Source organism: Macrotis lagotis, chromosome X (assembly GCF_037893015.1).
Source record: "Macrotis lagotis isolate mMagLag1 chromosome X, bilby.v1.9.chrom.fasta, whole genome shotgun sequence".
Classification (NCBI taxonomy): domain Eukaryota; kingdom Metazoa; phylum Chordata; class Mammalia; order Peramelemorphia; family Peramelidae; genus Macrotis; species Macrotis lagotis.
In genome coordinates this window covers 549,858,753-549,871,614 of record NC_133666.1, presented here as the reverse complement: position 1 = coordinate 549,871,614, position 12,862 = coordinate 549,858,753, and the positions used below count along the sequence as shown (strand labels likewise).

The 12,862-nt window shown below is 35.5% G+C and overlaps 1 pseudogene; it reads right to left on the bottom strand.

Moving 5' to 3' along the window:
• Positions 1 to 2,415: 2,415 nt before the first annotated feature.
• LOC141502344 (small ribosomal subunit protein uS5 pseudogene) lies at positions 2,416 to 3,262 on the bottom strand (annotated as a pseudogene).
• Positions 3,263 to 12,862: the final 9,600 nt, after the last annotated feature.

Here is a 12,862-nt window from a genome sequence, read left to right as displayed (position 1 = left end):
CTGGAAACAACTGGTGGAAGATAATCAATGTCTGAACCAGAGTGGTTTTCCATTTTTATTTAAAACCTGTTCCTCCCTTTTGTGTACTTCATCAAGTTTCTGTTTCTGTATTTTTCTGTTCTGAGACCAAGACTTGGAAGAACTACAGTAATAGATATGGATACATTTTGGATTTATAATAGAATCACACCTTTCTCAGCTTTGAAAAATAATTCCCTGTTGTAGAGACAGCCAAGTGGTGAAGTGGTGAGTGTTTAACATGGAGTTAGTAAGATCTGAGTTCAAATGTCTCTTCAGACACTTACTGACTGTGACCTTGGGCAAGTCACTTAACCTTTGCTTGTATCTTTTTCCTTAACAGTAAAATGAAGATAATAATAGCAACTACCTCTCAGGGTTGTGGTGAGAATAAAATGAGGTATTTGTAAAATATCACAATGCCCAATACATAGTACTTGTCATTTTGTTGTAATTAAAAATAAATTTATTTGAAAGGATTAAGTGCTCAGAGTAGTCTAAGGTCCTACACTTTACAATTATAAAATGTTGTATGTACCTGAAGCACACTCTAATAATACAGTTTGGCATGGTGGTATAGGGATAAGAAAACTTTTGTCTTGGTTCAGAAACTGGGGCTCAAGTCTTGACTCCAAGACTTCTTGGATGTATGACTTAGACAAATCATTCAATTTCACAGATCTACATATTATTTTAGAAGGACCATATATCACATATTTAAAGTAAACAACTTTATTGTGACAGCAAAAGATCAATTGATTTACATCATTCTTCTGTTAGTCAAGTGACTTCTGAATACCAGTAATTTCCTGTATTGATACACACACACACACACACACACACACACACACACACACAAAAGTCATAAAACAATGGTAGGCAGCCTGTGTCCTCAGGCCTGTAGCTAATCTTAGCAGATACTAACTAATATGTTATTGATCTCTAGGGACAGTTAAGTACCAAGCAGGGCCACGCAGGAGTGGTGGGTAGGGTGGAATGTGTGTGGTTGTTGTTTTTCAGTCATTTTTCAGTAAAGTCTGATTCTTCATGATTCCTTTTGGATAAATCCCATTTGGCAATTTCTTTTTCATTTTCATTTCATTTCATTTTAATTTTACAGATGAGGAAACTGAAGCAAACAGGGTTAAGTGACTTGTTGAAGGTCTCCCAACTATGAAGTATCTAAGGCTGGATTTGAACTCAAGAAGATAAGTTTTTTCTGACTTCAGGCTAGGTGCTCTATCCATTGCACCACCTGAAAAGAAGGCTAGTTTAAATATAGAGTCACACTTTTGCTATGAGACAGAAGACCCAGAGTTTCTCTTTCTTTGCCTGTATTCCTCAATTTCCTCATTGCTAAAATAGGACTTATAATACTTGCATTAATTACCTAACACAACTATTGTGAGGAAAGTGCTTTGTAAACCTTAAAACATTTTAGAAAACACACACACATACACATGCATATATATACATACATACACATATATATGTATATACACAGAGAGGAGGTTCTTAGCAATATCTATTCCTGAGAAATTCATTGAGAGTTGCCAGTTGACATTCATTTAGCTAGTCAACAAGCATTAAGGATCAGTACCAGGCATCAGTACCAGGAAGACAAGATGCAAACAGCTATCTACATATGATTTAGATAGTGGGTCAAAGGGAAAATAAGCACTGGACTGTCCTGAAGGGAAAGCTAGCAAGAGATGATTAAAGAATAAAATTCTTTTTACTTAATTGGGAAAAATATACCCAAGATATATAGACTGCTATTTTAGAATCATTCAAAAGAAACTCAGAAAGATACAACTATTTAAATAAAGTTGTGACTTTATAGTTCTAATGGGTCTAGTTCTGTCCCAACATAGTTTCACAGCAATATCCTGGAAAGACCTATAACAAAGCTTGTTCTTATATAACTCTCAGGAGACAGTTCCTCCAATAAGCATCAATCTTCCTGAGTCTCATAATTACCAGAGGCAGCTCCAATCTTGAAATCTATTCAGAAAGGTATATGTGCAAGTCTATCTTTGTGGGAGATATTCTTTAGAAGTCATAAGGTCCTTGCTCTGTAATCTTGTCAAGTTGATGGGAGGGACTCATAATACTGATCAAGAGCTTCTATGATTAATCTTTACACTGGAATTATTCTGTATGAGTGATTTGGACCCAATGAAAATAATCCTTAGCGCTGATTTTTTTTGATTCCTTTTTTTAATTGCCTGATTCATATTGTGAATTTTCTGCTAACTAATCCCCCCCCCAAAATTATGTATTTCACCAGTAGTGGGTTTATTGAATTATTGTTTTCCCATCTGGTCAAATTCAGCACAAATAATTTTTTTTAGCAGGCATAGCTAAATTTATTCCTTGTTTATAAAAAAAACAAATCTATGTGGTTGCCACAGCAGCTGCCTGGGTCCTCTGAACAGACACTCAGGTGTGAGTCTTCACAAGATGATCCGTGAATTCCTGATAGGGAGACTTCGTGAACACAGTCTCCTTCCACAGGTCTGGGGTTAGGTAGCTGTATGTTTTAGAGATGGCATCAAAGGCAGCTTTAGCAAAGTTGCCCAGAGTTTCAGTACAGCCTCTTGCAGAAGTGTAGCAGTCATCAATTCCAGCCATCATTAGGAGCTTCTTAGGCACAGGAGCAGAAACAATGCCAGTACCTCTAGGGGCGGGGAACAGGCACACAAGAACCGACCCACATCGCCCAGTGACCTTGCAGGGCACTATGTGAGGCTTGCCAATCTTGTTCCCCCAGTAGCCACGTCTCACAGGAACGATGGAAAGCTTGGCCAGAATGATGGCACCACGAATTGCTGTGGCCACTTCCTTGGAACACTTGACACCCAGACCAACATGGCCATTGTAGTCACCAATGGCCACAAGAACCTTGAACCTGGTATGTTGTCCAGCTCTAGCTTGTTTCTGAACAGGCATGATCTTCAGAACCTCATCTTTCACTGAAGATCCCAGGAAGAAATCTATGATCTCAGACTCCTTTATAGGAAGGGAGAAAAGAGAAATCTCTTCTGAAGACTTGATCTTCATGTCCTTGACGAGGCAGCCCAGCTTAGTGACAGGAACCCACTCCTTGTCTTCGGCCTTTCCTCCCCGGGCCCCGCGGCCGCCTCGACCACGGCCCTAGCCCCTGCCTCGGCCTCTGCTGCCGAAGCCACCGCGGGCCTCTGGGGCCTCCTGCTCCTCCTGCAGCACCGGCGTGGTCCACCATTTGGTGTTGGCTGGAAGTAGAAGTGAAATACATAATTTTGAATGAAAAATTGATATTACTTTCCTTTTGATGAGGTATATTTTGTGGGGGGAAAAGTCATATTAGATGTATTATTGTCCAAAGAGTCCAATTCATGTCACCATGTTACAAATGTTCATAACTAAAGAGTAAGTACAGTGATCAAAGCTAGTTCAACGATACTTCCTATATATAGAACATACATAGGAATTCTTCCACTTAGCAAGCAGGAAAAAAATAAGAGTGAGATATACACAAACATACATCTTTGTACTCAAATTTCCAATATTCTTTTTTTTTTAAAAAAATAGTTATTTAAGTTAATGGGTTTAAAGTGATTTCCCCAAGGTCACACAGCTAGGCAATTATTAAGTGTCTAAGACTGGATTTGAACTCAGGTCTTCCTCTTCAAGGCCAGTGCTCTATCGCTATGCCATCTAGCTGCCCCCCCAATGTTCTTTTTAGTAGGAAGTATGGAAAACTGGTTTCAGTCAAAATTCATTACCAGTTCATCTCTTATTATCTCATCTGAGGTGACACATCTATAATCTCTTTCCATTCTAGCTAGATCCATCCCTTTTTTCAGCCTTGCGTAGGCTTCTTCTAGCTCAAAGCTTTTCTGCAAACTTTTCTCATGTAGGGAATAGTTGCTTGGTCCCCTTAACATTTTTCTTCCAATCCCACCTTTTATGAAGAGAGGCTACTGGAACTTCAGACACCGAATCATCAACTGAGATGACTTGTCATGTAAACCAGACAGAGAAAACATGTGACTGACTTAAATCTTTACTTTTCAACTATAAGGATAATGTTTATATAAACACTGTAACTCTTCCAGTGCCTAGAACTTTTGGCCATTGTAAACATTCAAGGAGTTATTTGTGAAATTAATGTTTGAGTAGGAATACAGATACAATGATCCTGGATCTGAAGTAAGGAGTTCTGGGTTCAAATCATATAGTTCCTTTAAGATTCTGATCTTTTCATCTGTATAATAACAAAAATAATACATCAATTACTTATGTCAGTCAGTTAATAATAATAAAACTATTTATTGGGGACTGTTCAAAGCACTGGAGATACAAAGAAAAATTAGGCAGTCTTTGTGTTCATGAAACTACAGTATGGGATAAGCAACCATATACAAAAAAGCTATGTGCAGTATAATTGGCAGAAAGAAGGCACTAGAATTGAAAAAGAATTAGGAAAGGCTTCTTTTGAATTTACTTGAAATTTTAACTGGAACTTAAGAAAAACCAGGAGATGAAAATGAGGAGAAAGAACATTATAGGCATGAGGGAAAGCCAGAGCAATAATGTTTTAAGAACATCTTTGAGTGAATAAGTAATTTTGACTATTATAAATACCTAAATTAATTAAAAAAGAATCTATGAACAAAGATGGCTGTTGCATCCAGAGAAAGAATTGATAAATAAATAAATATGTAGAGAATGATTTTACAAACATGCATATTTTTGCATATATTTGTAGTATATGTATACACACACACACACACACACACACACACACACACACACACACACACATATATATATATGTATGTATGTATACAGATACACACATCCATATTTGTGTCTAATGGTAGCCATCTCCAGGGCAGGGTTGGGGGAGGAAATTTTTTTTTTTTAGGTTGAGGAAAATTTCACAGTAATTTTATTATATTTAAGGGAATAGCAAATTAGACATACTAGATATATACTTTTATGTACAATTATCTTTCTTTTTTATTATATTATATTTTGGAAATTAGTATTTTATTCCATAATATTAAAAATAAAATAAATAAAAAATGTTTAAAGAAAACAAAATGCCCATAGTGGGGACATGGAGTGTCTTATGTGAAGAACAGCAAGCAAGGAGACCTGTGTCACTGGATCAAAAGATGGAATAAGGTAGGAAGACTGGAAACATGGAGGTGAGGGTTAAGAGAGGGCAGGAAGGAAGCACTAGATTACAAAGAACTTTGAATGCCAAACAGGATTTTATGACAGGAACTTAGTGACTTGGAGGGTGACATGGTCAAACCTATGCTCTTAGAAGATCACTTTGATAGTTGAATGGAGTGAAGATACAACTGTGAAAGGAAGACCAGCCAGCAGCTTACTGCAATATGAGAGATGTGAGGTTGTAATAAAGGAGTTCACTCTGGCTGTGACAGAAAAGAGAAGGGGGATTATTCAAGAGATGTTATGAAGGGAAAAATCAATAGACTTTGTCCATAGATTAACTATTGGGAGGATTGTTTTAAAGAAAGCACCTTGTAACATTGAGGTACTATGTAAATAAGAATTGTGATATTTATCTGTAATCTAGGTGTTTCAATTTATTTCACATCTCATGTTTATTAGTAGATCCATATTTGGGTGATGAACATTGTATTTTAAGATCTTTTCTACAGACATATATAAATCTTACCTTTTTATAACACATTAAAGTTACAAGATTTTTTTCACAGCTTTATCTCATTTGTACCTCTCAGCAATTTTGTGATTTGTAAGGTATTATGAAATTCATTTTTATTAGATGAGTAAGAAAACTGAGGTTCACAAAGGTTAACTAATTGTCTCAAATTCTCTAGCTAGTAAGTAGTGGAACCAGAGTTTTCACCTTAGAACATCCTGATTCTAAAGATAGTGCCTTTTTCATGACATCACAGTTTCTAGAGTGCTTTCTGTGGACTGTACAACACTCACCAGGTTCTGGGTCTTTTCTAGGTGTCAAAGAGCTAGTTTTGGGTTCAAGAAAACCTGTTTTCAAGTCTTGTTCTGACTTATACTGTCTCGTGTGTCCCTGAGCAAATTACTGAGTCTCAGTCTCCCAGGCAACTCAACAAAGCTATGTTAGAGAATGCCTGCCAATCTATTTTGTAGAGAAGGAGTTCCTATCAGGAGAACCCTACCCTGATGAAAGTGTCCATCAAAATAATAATAATAGTAATAACTCAACTTCAGTTCAGAGAAGGGTACTCACTAATTTTTACTGATTGAGATGGTAACCAACATCTGCAAACTAACAGTTTAAAATAAATGATATCAATCCCTGTGATATTACAAGAAAGGGACATTTTTTCAGTGATGCTCTGCAAAAAAACCCAATATATTTTAATTTCCAGGGTATGAATGATGAGGTGCCATTTGTAATTAATTACAACTCACAATTTTTGCCCCACTGTATTTCTACAATGAATTGTTACAACCTGAACCACTGAATTCCTTCCTTAGTCTCAGAGGACAAGATTCATTGATTACACAATGTTACTTCCACTCCTTCAAGAACTTAAAAACGTTATCATTTAAATATTTGCCAAACATTGACTTTTGAAAGGAAAATCTCATGTAAAGAAGTCAGGATATTGGATTGAATACAATGAAGATTATCTTTCCAAATGGATAAATGAATAAAACTTAGTGCAATCTTATAAAAATAGCTTTTCCAATGAATACCTATATATATATATATATATATATATATATATATATATATATATATATACCTATATATATGTGTGTGTGTGTGTTTTATAAATACATACATATACATACACAATATTTCCTAGTTGTGACCTAGTGAATCCTGTTTTCCTCAAATTAGCATTTTACCTCTCATTTAAAAAAAAAACTTTGTATTTCTTTGACCCAGCAATGCCACTACTAGGTATATACCCTGAAGAGATGATAAAAAAGGGTAAAAACATAACTTGTACAAAAATATTTATAGCAGCCCTGTTTGTGGTGGCAAAGAATTGGAAATCAAGGAAATGACATTCAGTTGAGGAATGGCTTAGCAAACTGTGGTATATGTATGTTATGGAACACTATTGTTCTATTAGAAACCAGGAGGGACGGGATTTCAGGGAAGCCTGGAGGGATTTGCATGAATTGATGCTGAGTGAGAGGAGCAGAACCAGAAAAACACTGTACATTCTACCAGCAACATGGGAGTGATGATCAACCTTGAAGGACTCGGTCATTCCATCAGTGCAACAATTGGGAACAATTTTGGGCTGTCTGCAGAGGAGAGTGCCATCTGTATCCACATAAAGAGCTGTGGAGTTTGAAAAAAGTTCAAGGACTATTCCCTTTAATTTAGAAAAAAAACAGATATCTTATTGTCTGATCTCGTTACCTCTTAGACTTCCTTAAGGATATGATTTCCTCTCTCATCACACTCAATTTGTATCAATGTACAACATGGAAACAAAGTAAAGACTGACAGATTGCTTTCCATGGGGGGGGGGAAGTAAGTTTGGGGGGGGAATTGTAAAACTCAAATAATATCTTTAATAAAAAAAACTTTGTATTTTTATATATAATTTTGTTTCAATTTTAAAAATTAAGTTTTATTCCTTTGGTTTGATAATGAAAATGTCCTTTTTGATTGAGCTTTCAGTAACTTTTTACCTTAAAAAATTCCCTGGATAAACATTCTAATGAAGCATACTATATACATCCAAATATATACCTGTAAATTTTTTTATTTCAAAAAGATCTCATTTTAGGGATATGATCCATAATTGGAGAAAAGTCTATAGGTGGACCAACTTAGTATAATCAATAGCTTTGAACAGGCTCTTTGGACATTAGCTTGAAAATTAGTAAAATCTTCATTAGTAATGATAAGCTGGCATTTATATCAGATAAGATTTGCAAAGTACTTTGCATGTATTGTTTCATTTGATCCTCTCTACTGTCCTGTGAGGTAGGAGGTGCTAGTATATAATATCAATCTCATTTTCCAGATGAAGAAACTTGGTCTCTGAGAGGTTAATTGACTTGCTCATCATCACATAGTTAGGGATGGAGCTAAAATTAAATGAGTTCTTTTTGAATTCTTGTATTCTACTGTGTCATGTTTTCTCTCAGGTCATAGAAGACTCCTAGATTTTCATTATAGATTCCTCCCTGGCCGGGGTTGATGTTGCCCCAGTTTATAAAGCTCCAAGTTATCTTGAGACTGGAACTGGCAGAATGCAATAGTGGAATCCACTGGAATCAATCAATCAATAAGCATTTAAGCCTTTCTAAGGCTGCTTAAATGTGATAGGGTATGCAGCTCCAGGCAACCCCATTTGCCCTAAAAAAATAAAAAAGAAAAAAGAAAAAAAATGTGATAGGGTAGACACTGGAGATATAAAGGCAAAAAGGAACCTGTCTGTGTTCATGTGACATATCCTACTGAAAGAGACAACAGGTAAATGTACAGAAGTATATGCAAAATGCTGGGTAATCAATGGGATAGGGAAGGGAGACACCAGCAGCTGGGAGGATTAAGAAAGAGCTTCATATAAGAGGTGGCTCTTGAGGTGAACTTTGAAGGAACCAGGGGTTTCAGTTATTCCAGTTTTCTAACAGTTGCCCAGAATCTCATTACTACTTCCTGATGGCAACCTAGCACAAGAAAATAGAGCAGACAAGATAGCAGATAAAATAACCTCACTGCAGTTCTTTAGAAGGAATGTAGGCTCTTCATAAATACTCTGAGATGAGAATATTTCTTTGGAAATCTTTTTTTTCGACTCCTTGCATTATGCCTTGCTAGTCTTCTGTTGCACTTGTCCCAATTCTGAGACAACAGCTGTTTTTACCTTATTTAGGCCAATCCACGGAGGCACTTAAGGATATAGGGAACATTAGTGATAATACACCTGATAAATCCCCTCATGTTATATGGTTTTTTCCTGCAGAGGGCTAGGGGAAAGATCTGAATTACAGATGATATCATAGCTTTTGGGCACATCTGCCACAGATTAAATTACCATTTCTAAGGCTCATTTCTAAAAATGATTTTTCTTTTTGGGAAGAGGACAAAAGAAGTATAGCCCCTCTAGGTCAGTTTTTCCAAGTCAGGCCATACAACTTAGGAGCTGATGAAAATTGGGGATCACTCTCAATGATGTGTCAAAGAGATTTGATGAAGTTGGATCTTTCAGATGACATCACTGTCTATGTTGTTTGGTTACCCCCCATCCCTTTTCCCTCCTCCCTGTTTTAAGGAGTCTGTCTAGATTATTCTATTGAGTTTTAACTCATCATAAATCATGTTCCATGACTAAAAGAATCCTATTAAATACAAAATCCAAGCTGGAACTTCATGAACTCCTCTGCAAAGTAGTCAGAGGTGGGGACTGAAGCTAAGTTTTAAAATTTGTGGAATGTGAATGTAAAGACAGTTCATGTGGTCCCAGTGCCTTGACTAGATGTAAAATTTTTCTTTGACTCAAACAATCAAAATTGAGTATGAATGGAACTGTTCCTTTCTTGAATCAATTAGATGTAAACAACTTTTAAAAAAATTTTAGAAAGGTTTTATTTATTTTGAGTTTTACAATTTTTCTCACAATCTTGCTTCCCTCCCCCCACCTCCCACAGAAGGCAGTTTGCTAGTCTTTATTCCCATAGTATGGATTGATCTAAGTTGAATGTGATGAGAGAGAAATCATATCCTTAAGGAAGAAACATATAGTATGAGATATAGCAGAATTACATGATAAGACAACATTTTTTTTAAATTAAAGGTAATAGTCCTTGGTCTTTGTTCAAATTCTACAATTCTGTCTCAGGATACAGATGGTATTCTCCATCACAGACACCCCAAAATTGTGCCTGTTTGCTGCCCTGTTGGTATGAGCAAGTCCATTAAGGTTGATATTAGGGTGTATAATGTTCTTCTGTTTCTTCTCATCTCTCTCAGCATCAGTTCATGCAAATCCTTCCAGGCTTCCCTGAATTCCTATCCCTCCTGGTTTCTAATAGAACAATAGTGTTCTATCACATACATATACCACAGTTTGTTAAGCCATTCCCCAATTGATGGACATTCACTCAGTTTCCATTTCTTTGCCACCACAAACAGAGGTGCTATGAACATTTTTGTACAGGTGATATAACTTTCTTTATGAAGTTTTTTTTTTTGGTCCCATGCAGCTACTTGTGTGATATTTGTAAAGTACTTAGTATAGTACCTGACTCAAAGGCACTTAATAAAGACATTCCTTTTGGCTACAAGCTATTCATTTGAATATAGTATATACATATATGTATTTATATATTTTATATTTCATGTAGTATATACTTCTATGTCTTGTTACATAGTATATTTTATGTTTTCATTTATATATTTTATATTTCACTTATTTTTATATTTTTATATAGTGTATACATATATATGGTTATTTGTATGCATGCTCTCTTTTCCTATTAGGTATAAGATCCTTGAGGGCAAGGACTGTTTGATTTTTTAAATAGTATTTTATTATTTTTCCAATTACATGTAGAGACAGTTCAACAATCATTTTTTAAATTTTATTTATTTATTTGTTTAAGGCAATAGGGTTAAGTGACTTGCCTAGGATCACACAGCTAGGCAATTATTATTAAGTGTCTGAGATCAAATTTGAACTCAGGTCCTCCTGACTCCAGGACTGGTACTCTATCTACTACGACACCTAGCTGCCCCCAGCATTCATTTTTGTGCATTTTCTCCCTCCTTCTCTTCCTTCCTCCCTTCCCAAGGCAGCAAGCAATTTAATTTAAGTTACATTTGCACAAATGTAAATTTATTGTAAATTTATTTTCATATTAGCCACATTGTGAAAGAAGAATCGGAACAAAAGGGGGGAAAACATGAGAAAGGAAAAAACCCAAATTAAAAAAACTGAAACTAGCATGTTTTGGTCTGCATTCAGGCTCCATAATTCTTTCCCCAGATGTGGATGGTATTTTTCATCACAAATCTTTTAGAATTGTCTTTGATCATTGTACTACTGAGAAGAACTAATGTTATGTTGATTCTACTCCTTCAACTCAACATCAATTCATTTAAGTCTTTCCAGTTTTTTCTGAAATCCACCTACCCATCATTTTTTATATAGTAAGTTTTGTATCGCATTCATATACCACAATTTGTTGAGATATTCCCCAATTAATGAGCATTCCCTCCATTTCCAATTCTTTGCCACCTTATTTTTATGATTTGGGTCTTTTATCTTTTTTAATGATCTCTTTAAGATATGGATATCTTAAATAGTGTTGGGTATGCTTTTGGGTCATAGTTTCATGTTGCTCTCTGGAAAGGTTGGTTCAGTTCACAACTCTACCAATATTTCATTGGTGTCCCAGATTTCTCATATCCTTTCCAACATTTATCATTTCCCTTTTCTGTTGTAATAGTCAATCTTATAGACATGAGGTAGCACCCCAGAATTGTTTTAATTTGTATGAATCTAATTAATAGGGATTTAGAGCATTTTTCATATGACTATAATTATCTTTAATATCTTCATCTGAGAATTTCCTGTTCATATCCTTTAATCATTTATCAATTGGAAATGACTTATATTCTTATAAATTTGACTCAGTTCTCTGTATATTTTAGAAATGAGGCTGATGTCAGAAACACTGGCTGTAAAAATTGTTTCTCAGTTTTCTGCTTTCTTTCTAATGATGGTTGTATTGGTTTTGTTTTTGCAAAAATCTCTCATTTGAATATAATCAAAATTATTTATTTTGCATTTCCTAATGATCTCTATCTCTTGTTGGTCATAAATTCTTCTCCTCTTCATAGATCAGAGAATTAAACTATTTTTTTGCTCTCCTAACTAGTATATGGTATCACCCATTATATCTAAATCAGGGACCCATTTTGACCTTATCTTATGGAATGTTGTAGATGTTGGTCTATGTCTAGTTTCTGCCATGACTTTTTAACCTTTCCCCCCAGCATTTAGGATCATGCCTGACACATATTAAGTGCTTAATAAATGTTTATTGATTGATTATACTTGATTGGTGATAATTATTATGAAAAAAGGATTTTAGATATAGATACCAAGAAATTGAGACCCAAGGATGTTAAATGACTTGTTCAAAGTCACACCTATTAGTATCAGAGATAAGATATGATCTGTTGAACATTTTTCTGTAAATTACATTGGAGGTTCACCCAATATTCTGGGAACCTTTTTTTTAACCCTTTCCCATTGCATAGTACCCAAACAGACACAAATTACTCAATAGCTATCTCTAGCTCTCCATCTTTTTTTCAAATATTTTCATAAAAATTTCATACATTTTCAGTCATACTTTTTTGATGATACCTTTATTTCTTTGCTGTGCATTTCCTATAATGGGCTGCAGTCTGTACTTGCCCACAGACTCTCCCTTTTCTTTTGGGGTGACCTTTAAGATCAACATGATGCTTCCTTATGGTACAGATGCAGCATAAAATCTAACAGGTTCTACCATATCAAGAAAGCAAGGTCTAGTCATAGTATTACAGTAGTAAAATGGCCCATTAATGATCATATTTTGGGACAGGATAACCCATGAAAGATATTAAAATGCAAAATATCCCTAAGATTTTACCTCATCTTTTTTTTAGGTTTTTGCAAGGCAAATGGGGTTAAGTGGCTTGCCCAAGGCCACACAGCTAGGTAATTATTAAGTGTCTGAGACTGGATTTGAACCCAGGTACTCCTGACTCCAAGGCCGGTGCTTTATCCACTATGCCACCTAGACCTCATCTTTCTGATTGAAGGAAAAGGGGGCAAAAAGGCTAAACGCC